The sequence below is a fragment of the Macaca nemestrina genome, chromosome 1 (genome assembly GCF_043159975.1).
Source record: "Macaca nemestrina isolate mMacNem1 chromosome 1, mMacNem.hap1, whole genome shotgun sequence".
In the NCBI taxonomy this organism is placed as follows: domain Eukaryota; kingdom Metazoa; phylum Chordata; class Mammalia; order Primates; family Cercopithecidae; genus Macaca; species Macaca nemestrina.
In genome coordinates, this window is record NC_092125.1 from 119,300,570 (window position 1) to 119,313,357 (window position 12,788).

The 12,788-nt window shown below is 37.9% G+C and overlaps 1 protein-coding gene across 1 annotated transcript in view; it reads left to right on the forward strand.

Moving 5' to 3' along the window:
* Positions 1–12,788, forward strand: part of LOC105479164 (round spermatid basic protein 1) — a 51,214-nt gene that overhangs the window by 16,552 nt on the left and 21,874 nt on the right. The window lies entirely within an intron of this gene.

Here is a 12,788-nt window from a genome sequence, read left to right on the forward strand (position 1 = left end):
GGAGTTTTTATATCTCTTTCAGTAACTTGTTGGCAGTCCATCCCAGAAATATACCCCAGTTATGTGACTTGGAAGTGTCATTAGGAAGACCGCCATAGCCTCTGCTCCTTCTGCCTATGCATTGTTGTAGGTGAAGACATTTTTTGAAGCCTTGCTTGGGCAGCTAGGCTTAAGTCAGCAGGGAAATGTCTGCTTCTTAACCAGTGGTTTTAACCAAACATTTTTTTCAGTGAAGTTATTTTAGGGCATAAGAAGTTAATAATGTGTCCTAGTTTTTTTTCTTACTTGCTTTTCTCATAAGAATTGAATATGAATGGTCAGGTATAAGTTTGTGCAGTATGTATTATAAATTCAACTTTAGTGGAGACTCACTTTTTAAACTTTTATGATTGTACATTCTATTTTTTCAGGTTGTCTAGTAATTTGCTGCCATTCTTTTCCCTTAAGATTTTTTTTTTTTTTAGGTAAATAGATTGTTGCCATAATAAGACTCTCAGCTGCCTGAATTATAGTGGTTTCAAGCCACTTAGATTTATTTGTAACCTCCTCTAACTTGAATCTTTTTAGCGAGTCTTACCATCTTTGCCTCCAATGAGGGGAGTATCCAGTTTAGATTTATGAGCTTCAGAATTTCTCTAATTGAAGTTCTCTCTGCAGTAGAGAGAGCAGGAGCAGCCAATGTGGAGAGGTCGCAAGATGGGGCTGCCCACGATGTTGGAACACCATGTGCAATAAAGGGCTTCGTCTTGGATTTTGGCCTTGGCCTTGTTACCACAACCAGGTACCGAAGTGCTGACTTTTGTAGTAGATTTTCTTTTTTCATTTTCCTTTTTTTTTTTTTTTTTTAAGTTTTGCCCTTTGAAGGTCAAGGAATTCTATTTTTATAAATATTGCCGATGAGACCGAAAACATTTCTCCCAATATAGTCCATAATCCCCATAAGTTCCCTATTTAACAAGGAAAGATATCGCTGAGAGCAGAGTCAACATGCTGTATCATTTTTTTAGTTTAGAAAAATGCAGCAAATTTTCTCTTTTGATAGACCAACAAGCATTTCTGAGAAATAAGCCAGAAATTTTGGGGAAAATTGTCCCAGTTTTGTAAGGGTGACTTTTTAACATTCCTATTAGTTAAAGTGGATCAAATTTGTATGTCAACAGACAGTATCCAATCTAAATAGTTAATAAAAGAAAATATCTTGAAATATTCCCTGCTGATTTTTGTCCTCCAATTAATTTTTTAAAATGGAGCTGAAATTTAAATGACTGTACCAACAACTTACCTTGATATTTACTATGAGATTTAAAAAATAACCACTTTTTAAGAACATATCAGATTATTATTAGATTACATGTTAAACACTTCAACCACATAAGAATATTGAGGACTGTTGAATGAGTCCTGTGCTCTCATGGTCCTGAAACTTAATTTGATTTATAAATTTTCAGTCATTAGAGAAGAGTATGGTGTGGATATGGGAGGTTTGATTAGCCCACTAAACTTTTAAGTTTGCAACTTTAGCAGATGTTGGGATAGAAGTTAACACAATAGTTCAAATGTATTTAGCACTTCATGGTTTATAGAAATGCTTTCACATTCATATCTGAATATTTGAAACAACCCAGTGGGTAGGTAGGTAAGCAATTTTATCTCTGTTTCCCATGGAAGAAACTGAGCCTGGGAGATGTTCATTGTTTGTTAGCCAAGGTCATATAGCTAGTAAGTAGAAGAGTCCAGATGCAAACCCAGGCCACCTGAACAATGTTCACATCATTTTACCATGGAGAAGAGATTAGTGCTTTTATTTGTCTAACACTGTGGTCATTGAAATTAAAGTATCTCCACAGCATGCAAAGGGCTTTGTTTCTAATATTTTTAACAAATCCCTTTAGATCGTTGGGAATTTAACAAATACCTAGGGTAGTTTGGACTTACGTGAAGTCTTTTGACATTTTGTGAAGTTCTGTTAAACCTAGAAATAAAGTCAAGTAAATTTTTTATTGCTTTAGAGACAGAGTTATTGGAAGTTATTTATAGTTTAAATGTGTAGCCATAATAATTATCTGTGACTATATTTCAAGATAGTTTATTCAGCAAGCACTTGCTGAGAACCTACCATGTACTGGGCACTGTGTTCTTTTCTTTTTTTTTGAGACAGAGTCTTGCTCTGTCGCCCAGGCTGGAGTGCAGTGGCGCGATCTCAGCTCACTGCAAGCTCCGCCTCCCGGGTTCACACCATTCTCCTGCCTCAGCCTCTCAAGTAGCTGGGACTACAGGCGCCCGCCACCATGCCCGGCTAATTTTTATATATTTTTAGTAGAGATGGGGTTTCACCGTATTAGCCGGGATGGTCTTGATCTCCTGACCTCGTGATCCGCCCATCTCGGCCTCCCAAAGTGCTGAGATTACAGGCGTGAGCCACCGCTCTCGGCCTAGGGCACTGTGTTCTTAAAAGGACTAATTGTTGAGCTCAGTCTAGTGGGGGAGATGAGTAAACCAGCAATTATAATACAGAGTACTATTTGAGTAGAGGTATGCATAGGGCAAACCCTATAATAGAGGGAGCACTGTCTGTGGTGTTACCTAATGCAGACTTGAGGTAATTAGAAAAGGCATGTTAAGCCATGTGATGCTCGAGTAAAATCTCGAAAGCATGTTAATACTTAACTTGGTAAGAACATTTTAAGCGAATAACAGCCTATGCAAATACACAGAGGCATTTAAGAATGTGGCACTTAGAGAGAGCTACAAATAGGTTGACATGGCAAGAGTATGCACTAACTGTTAAGGGATGGAAGGAGTTGAGACCAGAGAGAGAGAGACATGATTAGGATTATGAAGAGCCTTATATGACATGCTTTTAAAAAGTTAGTACTTTTTCCTAAAGATAATTGGGAGTCATTGGTGAATTTTAATAGGGAAATGCTTGCTATTCATTTGTTTGCAAGATTACATAATAGTGTGGAGGATGGAATTGGTGGTGCAGGATATGAGATTGGAAGCAAGAATACCAGTTAGTTGTGATAGTAACCAGATAATAAATACTCCATGTCCAAACTGGTACTGACATTAGAGAGAAAAGAAAGTAATTTGAGAAATAATTAGAAGGTTGAGATTTAACTAGTCTTGGTGAGAGAGAGGGATAGTCTTCAGATGTGGTTTGGACAAATGGGTGGATGGTGATACTGGTCAAAGCCAATACAGGGTTGAAAAAGCTAGTTTCTAGGGCCCAGAGGGTGTTGATGAGTTCAGTTTGAGGTATCTTGAGTTGAAGGTACCTGTGGGAATATATGGTTAGCAATAACCATTAGGAGGCTGGGCATGGTGTCTCACACCTATAATCTCAGCAGTTTGGGAGGCTGAGGTGAACGGATTGCTTGAGATCAGGAGTTTTTTGAGACCAGCCTGGTCAAAGTGGTGGAACCCCATCTCTACTAAAAATTCAAAAATTAGCTGGACATGGTGGCGGATGCCTGTAATCCCAGCTGCTTGGGAGGCTGGCTTGAACCTGGGAGGCAGAGGTTGCAGTGAGCCAGGATCGTGCCACTCACTCTAGCCTGGGCGACAGAACAAGTCTCAAAAAAGAAAAAAAGAAAGAAAAAGAAAGAACTCTTAGGAATTGAATGTATGGATCCAAGTTTGAGAGATTTGTCTAGGCTGGAGATGCAGAAGTTGAACCCATTAATGCAGGAGATGCAGAGGTGCAGAAGATGGAACCAGCGATAGCACTGGAAAGGAGTTGAAACTAAGGGTATAATCTTGTGATGCACCCACAAGTATGATGAACATGGGAAGAGACCAAAAAGAAAGACAGGCAGAAGAAAGACTAGAAGTTTTCTACATTTTAGGAATGAAGTGTTTATTTCATCCATATGAAAGATCCAGAAAGTAAGGATGGGAAAGTGGTAGGTTTATCAGTTAGGAATTGAATTGGAGACGTTATCAAGATTAGTGCTTTGCAAACCATGGATAGCTAAATACTATTGTAAATTACACCTTTTCTTTAGGACCTTGCTACTAAAAGTCTGCTCTATGTATGAATTTGGCGTCACCAAGGAGCTTGCTAGGAATGTAGACTGGGCTCTTACCCAGATTTTCTGAATCGGAATCTGCCTTTTTAAAAGGTGATTCGAATGCACATTAAAATTTGAGAAGCTTTAGAACTCAGCTCCTCTAAGCAGGAGAAAGTAAAATGTAGGTTTTGTGCAAGAAGAATGAAAACTTCTGTTATTTTTATATTTTTAAATTATTGTGGTGGCTAAAGCTAGGATCCACATATAGGGTTTTCTTTTAACATTCTAGAAAACTCAAATGTTCTAACACCAGAGCAGAAAAATTTATATGTCCATTGAAACAGTAAGCTGATCCTTGTTTGATTACTTAACTCTCAGCAGTTGATACAGGATAACTTTATGAAGTTGAGTTTCCTTCCTTCTTCCCTTCCACTTCCGCTTCCCCTTCCCCTTCTCCTCCATTCCCTTCCCTTCCCTTCCCTTCCTTTCTTTCTCCTTTCTTTGATGGGGTCTCGCTCTGTGGCCCAGGCTGAAGTGCGATCATGACGTGTGATCATGGCTCACTGATGGCCTTGAAATCCTAGGCTCTAGTAGTCTTTCTACTGTTTCTTACTCCACTGTGCCCCAGTACATAAACTTCGGGAAGTGGTGGATCTCAACTTGTTCTTTGCTTTCAGGTGCTATATCCAGTGCCTCAGCCTCCTGAGTAGAGTAGCTAGGACTATGGGTGTGTACTACTACAATTGGCTAATTTTTAAATTTTTTTATAGAGCCAGTCTCACTATGTTGTCTAGGCTAGTCTTAAACTCCTGGCCTCAACGGATTCTCCTGCTTTGGCCTTCTAGCGTGTGCGGATTACAGGTGTGAGCCATTAGCCCTGCTTTTAGTCTGCATTTTCTGGTGATGCTGATGTTGCTAGTAAATGGACCACCAAGGCCATATAGGTCTCAAAATCTGTACATAAATTACGCAAATAATAATAAACACTAAAAATACAGTGAAGTTAAAAGGGAATTGTTTTCAATATCACCATCTGAGATCTTCTGGCAACTAAGTAATTAAAGGATGTACATAGAGAGAAGTGTGTGTTATGTGTTTGCTGGTGGGGAGGGGAGATTGGCAAATCTGCATGTTTTAAGTATCTTTTTCAAAAATTTGCATATATAATTTTGAGGTTTCACTGAGAATAAAAGCTTTTTAACTTTAGGTAGTTTTATTTCTTATGTTACTTTTATTAGTTTATAAAATGATAATGTTCTGTAGCATTGGTGTGTACAATTTTAGTGTCTGCGGTTCCAGAGAGAAACAAAAAGTGTTATTCCCTCATTGTGTGTTGGGACAAGGCCTTATATGGGCTAGTTATATGCACTCTGATCTTTGATTAACATTTTTTAATGAATTGGTAGTACTAATGAAGAGCAGAACTAGTAGAGTAGTATATAGCTTGGAGAATAACTGAGCAACCCTTAAGGAACTGTATACATTAGTGTGTTATAGAAAAGGAGAAATAAACATTTTAAGTAGCAGGTTTTATAAAATAAAATGGCATAAATAAAAATGGTAGGCTTGATTCTTTTTTTTTTCTCATTTTAAGTACTCACTTTGACCCACTGACACTGTTTTTTCACTATATATTTTAAAGTAGGAATGCTTTCCTATTCACAAGTCACAAGGTTAGGAAGATTGCTGGCTAGCTTTTTCCTTTCTGTGTTTTAAAAAAGCTTGAATAGGCTTCTTCCTGAAACGTGAGTTCTGTGGAATAATCCACACCCCCTCTCAAACCCCTGTACATAGGGTTTTCCACATAGTGCTTTTTTAGCTTGGTATTCTCCTGAGTTATTAACAGATTTATAATTGTCCTTTGTAGGAGAACCTGTATGTGTTGGGGACACAGTTGAGCTTACTTCAGAAATTCTTATGGGATAGCTGTGAAGTTGAGTTTCTAATTTAAACACTACATATGTATTGACAGCATATGTATATATTCAAAGATAATTGTTTAACATTTTATAGATACTATAAATATGTTAAATTTTTATGCAAAACTAACTACTATTTTTTTTTAATAGGCGTATTTCTCTTTGATGCCACATCCTTCTCCCCTCCCCACTTTGCCTTCTGAGTTTTACCAAAGGCTGCATTTTTCCTGTTGGCGTTATGTCTCCTGCTTCCATGGCAGCTTTAGTTTTTTCTGTTCTTTGGTCTCATACGTACCTCCCTCCAGTCCTCCCAATACTGTTTCTTCCTCCACTGTGCTCCAGTACATAAACTCTGGGAAGTGGTAGAATTCAACTTGTTCTTTGCTTTCAGGTGCTATTTCCAGGCCAGAGTTTCCCAAACTTGCCAGATCCTAAGAATAATTTGGGGTTGCTAGTTCAAATATACATTAGACTCTCAGGTTCCTCTTCTGGAAATTCTGGTTCGTGAGGTCTGGAGTGAGGCATGAAATAAGTACCTTGACTGACTTGATTCCTATGATCAGGCAGGTTTAAGAAACACTGTTTTAAACCACATACCATCTACCATTACTCTAGTTCCTTTCATTTGACCTGTAGATAGCATCTTTTTAGAATTTCAGAGCATCATAAACTAAGAGATAATCTTATCTGACCTTTGCAAAGTGCAAATTTTAAAAAATCATGTTTTGATTGGTCGTCACTGGGGACTTTGTCTCTTCATAACATTTTATAATGCTTCCCATTGGGTCGTCAACATTGCCTGGGAAGCCTACTTCGTTTCTTTGGTTAGCTTGCTTACCTATTCTTCATAAATACTATTTAAACTTTCTCTGTATACATCTTTTCCTCATTCTCTCCTGTTACAGTAGAGAAGATATTCTATCTCCTCCTCAAAGCCTAATTTGTCAGGCTAATTTGTCTACTTGTGTTATGAATACCATCCCTTAGCCTGCTAAGGTTTTTTAAAAACTGTTGTCAAATATACACAAAATTTACCATTTTAACCATTTTAAAGTGTATAATTCTGTGGCATTGGGTATATATGTGGTTGTACTATTACCACAACTTTTTCCTCATACCAAACAGAAACTCTATACCCATTAGCTTAGGATCTTTGATGTCAGTTACCCGTTACTACCCCTCCAACCTTTCCCTTCTCCATTCCCACTCCCCACATAACTAAAAGTATAAAATATATTAAGCAAATTTCTGCTTAGTGTCTTTCCCCCTTTTTTTTTTTTTAAATAAACTTTTCCTTTCTCCCTAGAAGTAAATCTTTATTCTGAATTTGTGGCTTATCATGTCCTTTTATCTTTTAACATTTTACTAATACCAAATGAACATAAAAACAATATTTGTACCTTTGTGTTTTAAAACTATAGTGTATTGTGGGTATCATTCAGCGGGCTATTTTTGTTCAACATTGTTTTTGAAGATTATTATACACGTAACTCTACATTAATTTTAACCATTATATTTAGTATTTCGTTGGGCGACTGTATCACCGTTTTTGAACACCTTACTTTTCCTCTCCTGTCAAACAACAACTATCAACACAGAAGACTTCTTTGTCCAAATGTGGGAGATTTCTCCCCCACAACAAGCAAGCAATCAATTCTGCAGCAGACACCAGCTGGATGTCATCCAATTCAATTCCGACACTACCCAGAGTCAGTTTTGGATCCCAAATAGAGGGCTCAGTCCCCAGAATTGACCCCTCCTTCCCACCAGTCACAAGTCCAGGCCTCTGGAACTTCTGACCAACTGGCTTCAAGTTGAGGGTTCCCATGATCCCCCCTTTGAGTTCAGTGGATTTGCTAGAGTAGCTCAGAGAACTCAGGGAAATACTTATGTTTATCGGTTTAGTATGATGGATATGTTAAAGGGTGCAAATAAACAGCCATATGAAGAGATACACAGGGCGTGGTCTGGAAGGGTCCCAAGCACAGGAGCTTCTTTCCCCGTAGAGTTGGGGTGTGCCACCCTCCCTGCAAGTGTATGAATTCCTGTTCATCTTCCTGTCTGTTTCCACATGTTCAACTATCCAGATGCTCTCTGAACCTCTTGCGTTTTTATGAAGCTTTCAGTACGTAGGCTTGATTGATTAAGCCAGTGGCCATTGGTGGTCAGCTTGACCTTTAGCACCCCTCCCTGGAGGTTGGGGGTAGGACTGAACGTCCCAACCCTCAATTTTCTTATCTTTCCTATTATATTTTTCATTGTCTTTTTTCTTGCTTTCTAGGGGTAGATTTAACTAGCTTCTTAATGTTGATTAATGTCAGCTGTAATTTGAGAGGTTGTTCTTGTTCTCTGTTCCTTTTTTAATAACTTCCTATTGTTTTATGGATACAATACCCTTTTTCATCTCTCTGATACTAATTATACTTGTTTTTAAATTCTCTTTTATGTTGTAAGTTGTTCAAGTTCTTTTTTGTTTTTGTTCTAGTCTTCTATTTATGTCATATGTTTTCATCAAACATGGTGATCTGTTCATATTGAAACATGAGTCGTTGTAAAACTGGTTAGAAACTCTGTGAACACATGGGTAGGATTTATCAATTGAAGACTGGATAGGCAATGTGGTCATATTGTGAGAAAAGCTCTAAATATTAGTGTTTAAAGATATTGTTTCTTGGGCTTTTAGTTTCTACAGCTAAAAATCTACCACGTTTTTGTCAGAGGATAGAGTAGTTTATATACCCGTCTGCTAGAATTCTTGGAAGGAGGTAGGTGATTGCATTGTTAAATAACTGGGATTTTACTTAATTCCTTGCTTTCAGTGTAATGGTTCTCTCCCATGGACTTGTGCCTTGTATCCTTGTGTCTGTAGTCATTTGGTTCACTTTCACCACACATAAGGTGAGGAAAAAGGAGTATGGGATAGGGAGGTAGAATGTAAGTGGAAGGGTCTCACTGACTCAAGCAGATTTTAAACCCAACTTTTTTGTTTTTAATTGCATGCTTTGTTCCTTGCTTTCTATAAAACTTAGCCAGAGTTCTCATTTTGCAAATTCCCCTGTACATTTTTCACCTTCCCAAAACATTTTGATAGCTTGTACCTATAGTTTTTACTTCTGTTCTCTTTGAATATTTGGGTTTTATAGCCTTGCTATTTTATTCTCACTTGAGTGGGATTTTGATAAGGAATAGAAAAAAATCGTACATTCAGTCTACCATGTTTAAACAGCAGTCCTCTTCACCTTTTCATCTTTATCAGATTCTTTCTATTAGTGTTGAAACATGATCACACAAAAGAGGACTTAAATGGAAAGATATATTACTATGTTCCTGGGGAAGAAGAATCAATATCAGAATGACAGTTTCTCCTAAATTATAAATTGAACACAATCCTAATAAAATAGAAATAGTTGTTTTTTGAGACAAGCAAGCAGATACTGAAGTTTATATGCAAAAATAAGTAGGCAAGAACAGCCAGAAAAGAAAAGAAAAAGTGGAGGAGTGCCCTACCTGGTACCAATATATTCTAAAGATTTAATTATTAAATCAGTATAATTGGTTTATGAGCTCTGTTCAGCAAGACAGAAAATTTGGAAATAGACTACAGACACTCACCACCATGCCCAGCTAATTTTTTGTATTTTTTTTTTTTAGTAGAGATAGGGTTTCATCATATTGCCCAGGCTGGTCTTGAACTCCTGGGCTCAAGTGATCTGCCTGCTTTGGCCTCCCAAAGTGCTGGGATTACAGGTGTGTGCCATCCAGCCCCCAAACAATGGCTTGAAACAACACAAATTAGTTTCTTACAGTTCTGAAGGCTCTGAGGGAAAAAAATCAAGTTTTTGCCTTTTTTAGCTTCTTGTGTCTTGTATTTCCTAGCTTGTGACCCCTTCCTCCATCTTCAAAGTATAATACCCCAGGCTATACTTCTGTCATCACATTGCCTTCTGAAGTATCTGTCTGCCTCAGTCTTACAAAGACACGTGTTTTTACATTTAAGCCCATCTGGATAATCCAGGATACTCTCCTCATCTCAAGATCCTTAATTTATTCACATCTGCAGAGTCCCTTTTGCCGTAAGGTAACATTCACAGGTTCTAGGGATTAGGTTCTCGGGGTTAGGCTTTTTGGAAGCCATTTTTCAACCTATCACATACTTCCAGCTCATCATGTCCACAACAATGAAACCTGGTCCTCCTTCGGAAGACAGAGTAGTTTCTCTGTCAGGTTCCAAAGTACAGAAGCTGGCAGTCATCTTTGATACTTCTTTCTGTTATCTATCATATCCAATCTTTGTCCACATCTTGACAATTTTATCTCCTGTATAATTTTCAGATCTCTTTTTTTTCTTTTAAAAATAAGTCCCTGTTTAAAATCAAGCTATTAGCTTAGCCTAACATTTCTTATTTGGCATATTATAGAATACTCCCAGCTGATCTCTTTACTTTTTGTGCCCCTCTGAGAAAACTAAACAAACAAAAAGCCAAAGGCAAATTGGGTAACTTTCCTTCTCTTCAGATCCTTTAGTGGCTTTCCAAAATCCTTAATGTGATCTTCCAGGCTTTCCATAATCCAGCCACAAGTGTTTTTTTCAGTCTCATCTTTATTTTTCTCTTGCTTTCTGTGTTTATTACCATTAGCTTTCTTTTAGATCTTGGAAAGGGCAATGCTTAAGAGATTTTGTTTCCCTCTGAACTTGTTCTTTAGATCTGAGCTCAGTGTTACTTCAAGGAACACTTTATTCCCCGGATCAGGATCCCATGTTCTTTTTCATAGTGTCATACACCTTACATTCTGAAGATCATAGTTTATAATTAAATGTCTGTTTAGATTAGTGTCTGCCTCTCCCTACTAGACTGTAAGCTTCAAGTGGCTAGGAGTAGGTCTGGTTTGCTATACCTGTGTTGAGGACAGTGGCATAAAATATATGTTTATGTGCTATGTAATGACGTTTCGGTCAATGACAGACCACATATGTAAACTGATTCCGTAAGATTATAATGGAGCTGAAAAATTCCTATTGCTTACTATATTTGCTATACCTTTTATCATTATTTTAGAGCATACTTCTACTTATTAAAAAAAAAGTTAACTGTAAAACAGCCTCAGACAGGTCTTTCAGGAGATATTACAGAAGGCTTTGTTATCATAGCAGATGATCGCTCCATGAGTGTTACTGCCCCAGAAGACTTTTCAGCAGGACAAGATGTGGAGATGAAAGACAGTGATATTGATCATTCAGACCCTGTTGTAGGCGTAGGCCAATGTGTGCATTTGTATCTTTGTTTCTAACAAAAAAGGTTTAAAAAAGTTAAAAAAAAGTTTTTAAGTAGAAAATACAGAATAAGGATGTAAAGAAAATATTTTTGTATAGCTGTACAATGTGTTTTAAACTATGTGTTATTACAAGAGTCAAAGAATTTAAAAACTCATAAAGTTTATAAAAATTACAGTAAGCTAAAGTTAATTTATTATTGAAGAAAGAAAATTTTAAAAATTAGTTTAGCCTAAGTGTACACTGTTTATAAAGTCTACAGTAGTGTACAGCAATGTTCTAGGCCTTCACATTCACTCACCACTCACTCGCTGACCCAGAACAACTTCCCATTCTGCAAGCATGGGAAGTTAAATGTGTTTAGATACATAAAAACTTACCATTGTGTTTTAGTTGTCTACAGCGGGGGTCCTCAACTATACTGGTCCCCCAGTACTGGTCTGTGGCCTGTTAAAAACCAGGCTGCAGCAAGCTATAATAGCATTGCTGCTTGAGCCCCACCTCCTGTCAGATAAGCTGCAGCATTCGATTCCCATAGGAGTGTGAACTCTTGTGAATTATGCATGTGAGGGGTCTAGTTTGCACACTTCTTATGAGAATCTGACTAATGCCTGATGATCTGAGGTGGGTCAGTTTCAGCCAAAACCATGCCTGCCAACCCCCGACCCTGTTCTGTGGAAAAATTATCTTCCATGACACCGGTCCCTCATGCCAAAAAGGTTGGGGACCACTGGCCTACGGTATTCAGTACAATAACGTGCTGTAAGTTTTGTAGCCTAGGAGCAATAGGCTATGTCATATAGCCTAGGTGTGTAGCAGGCTATACCACTTAGATTTGTGTAAGTACAATCTGTGATGTTCTCAAGCACAGATTGCCTAATGATATTTCTCAGAATGTATTTCTGTCATTAGGTGACACATGACTGTACAATAAACTTGTGGTAAATGAATGACACCTGCTTTCCTGTAACTCATGTTACCGGCCTCCAAGTATTTGAAGATTGTTGTGTCCCTCCTTTAATCTTTTCAAGTTAAATACTTTTGAAATACTTTTGATTTCTTGAATTCTTCCTCCATTTTGTATGGTTTGCAAGTCCCTAATCACTTTAAATGTTATATTTTGGGTGTGCCCTAGTTATAGATTTTTTTAGCCCAGATCAGGAGATCACACCCCAGATGATATCTCTGTGCAATGCAGAATATTGCCTCCCTCATTACAAAGTATACAAGATACAGGCTAAACAACCATAACAATGAGGACCAATGTGCAGTGGCTAGAACAAAAGTTTCTCTCTTGTTTAGCAGTCCAGAGGTAAGCAACTCTGTTCCTTGTTGTCATCCAGGATCCTAGTTTCCTTCTGTCTTTAATTTTTGTCATTCCTACTGGTGTTGTCATGTGCATGGTTGAGACTAGCTCTTTACCACTCTGTGTTTCAGCCCTCAAAAGAGAAAAAGGAAGTGGAGGGCAAGCCAGTTCCTTATAAAGGTATGCCCTGAAGATTGCATATGTAACTTATGTGACTGTCTTATTGGCCCAAACTTAGGCACAGGCCACAGCTAGCTGTCAGGGAGCCTAGCTCATTG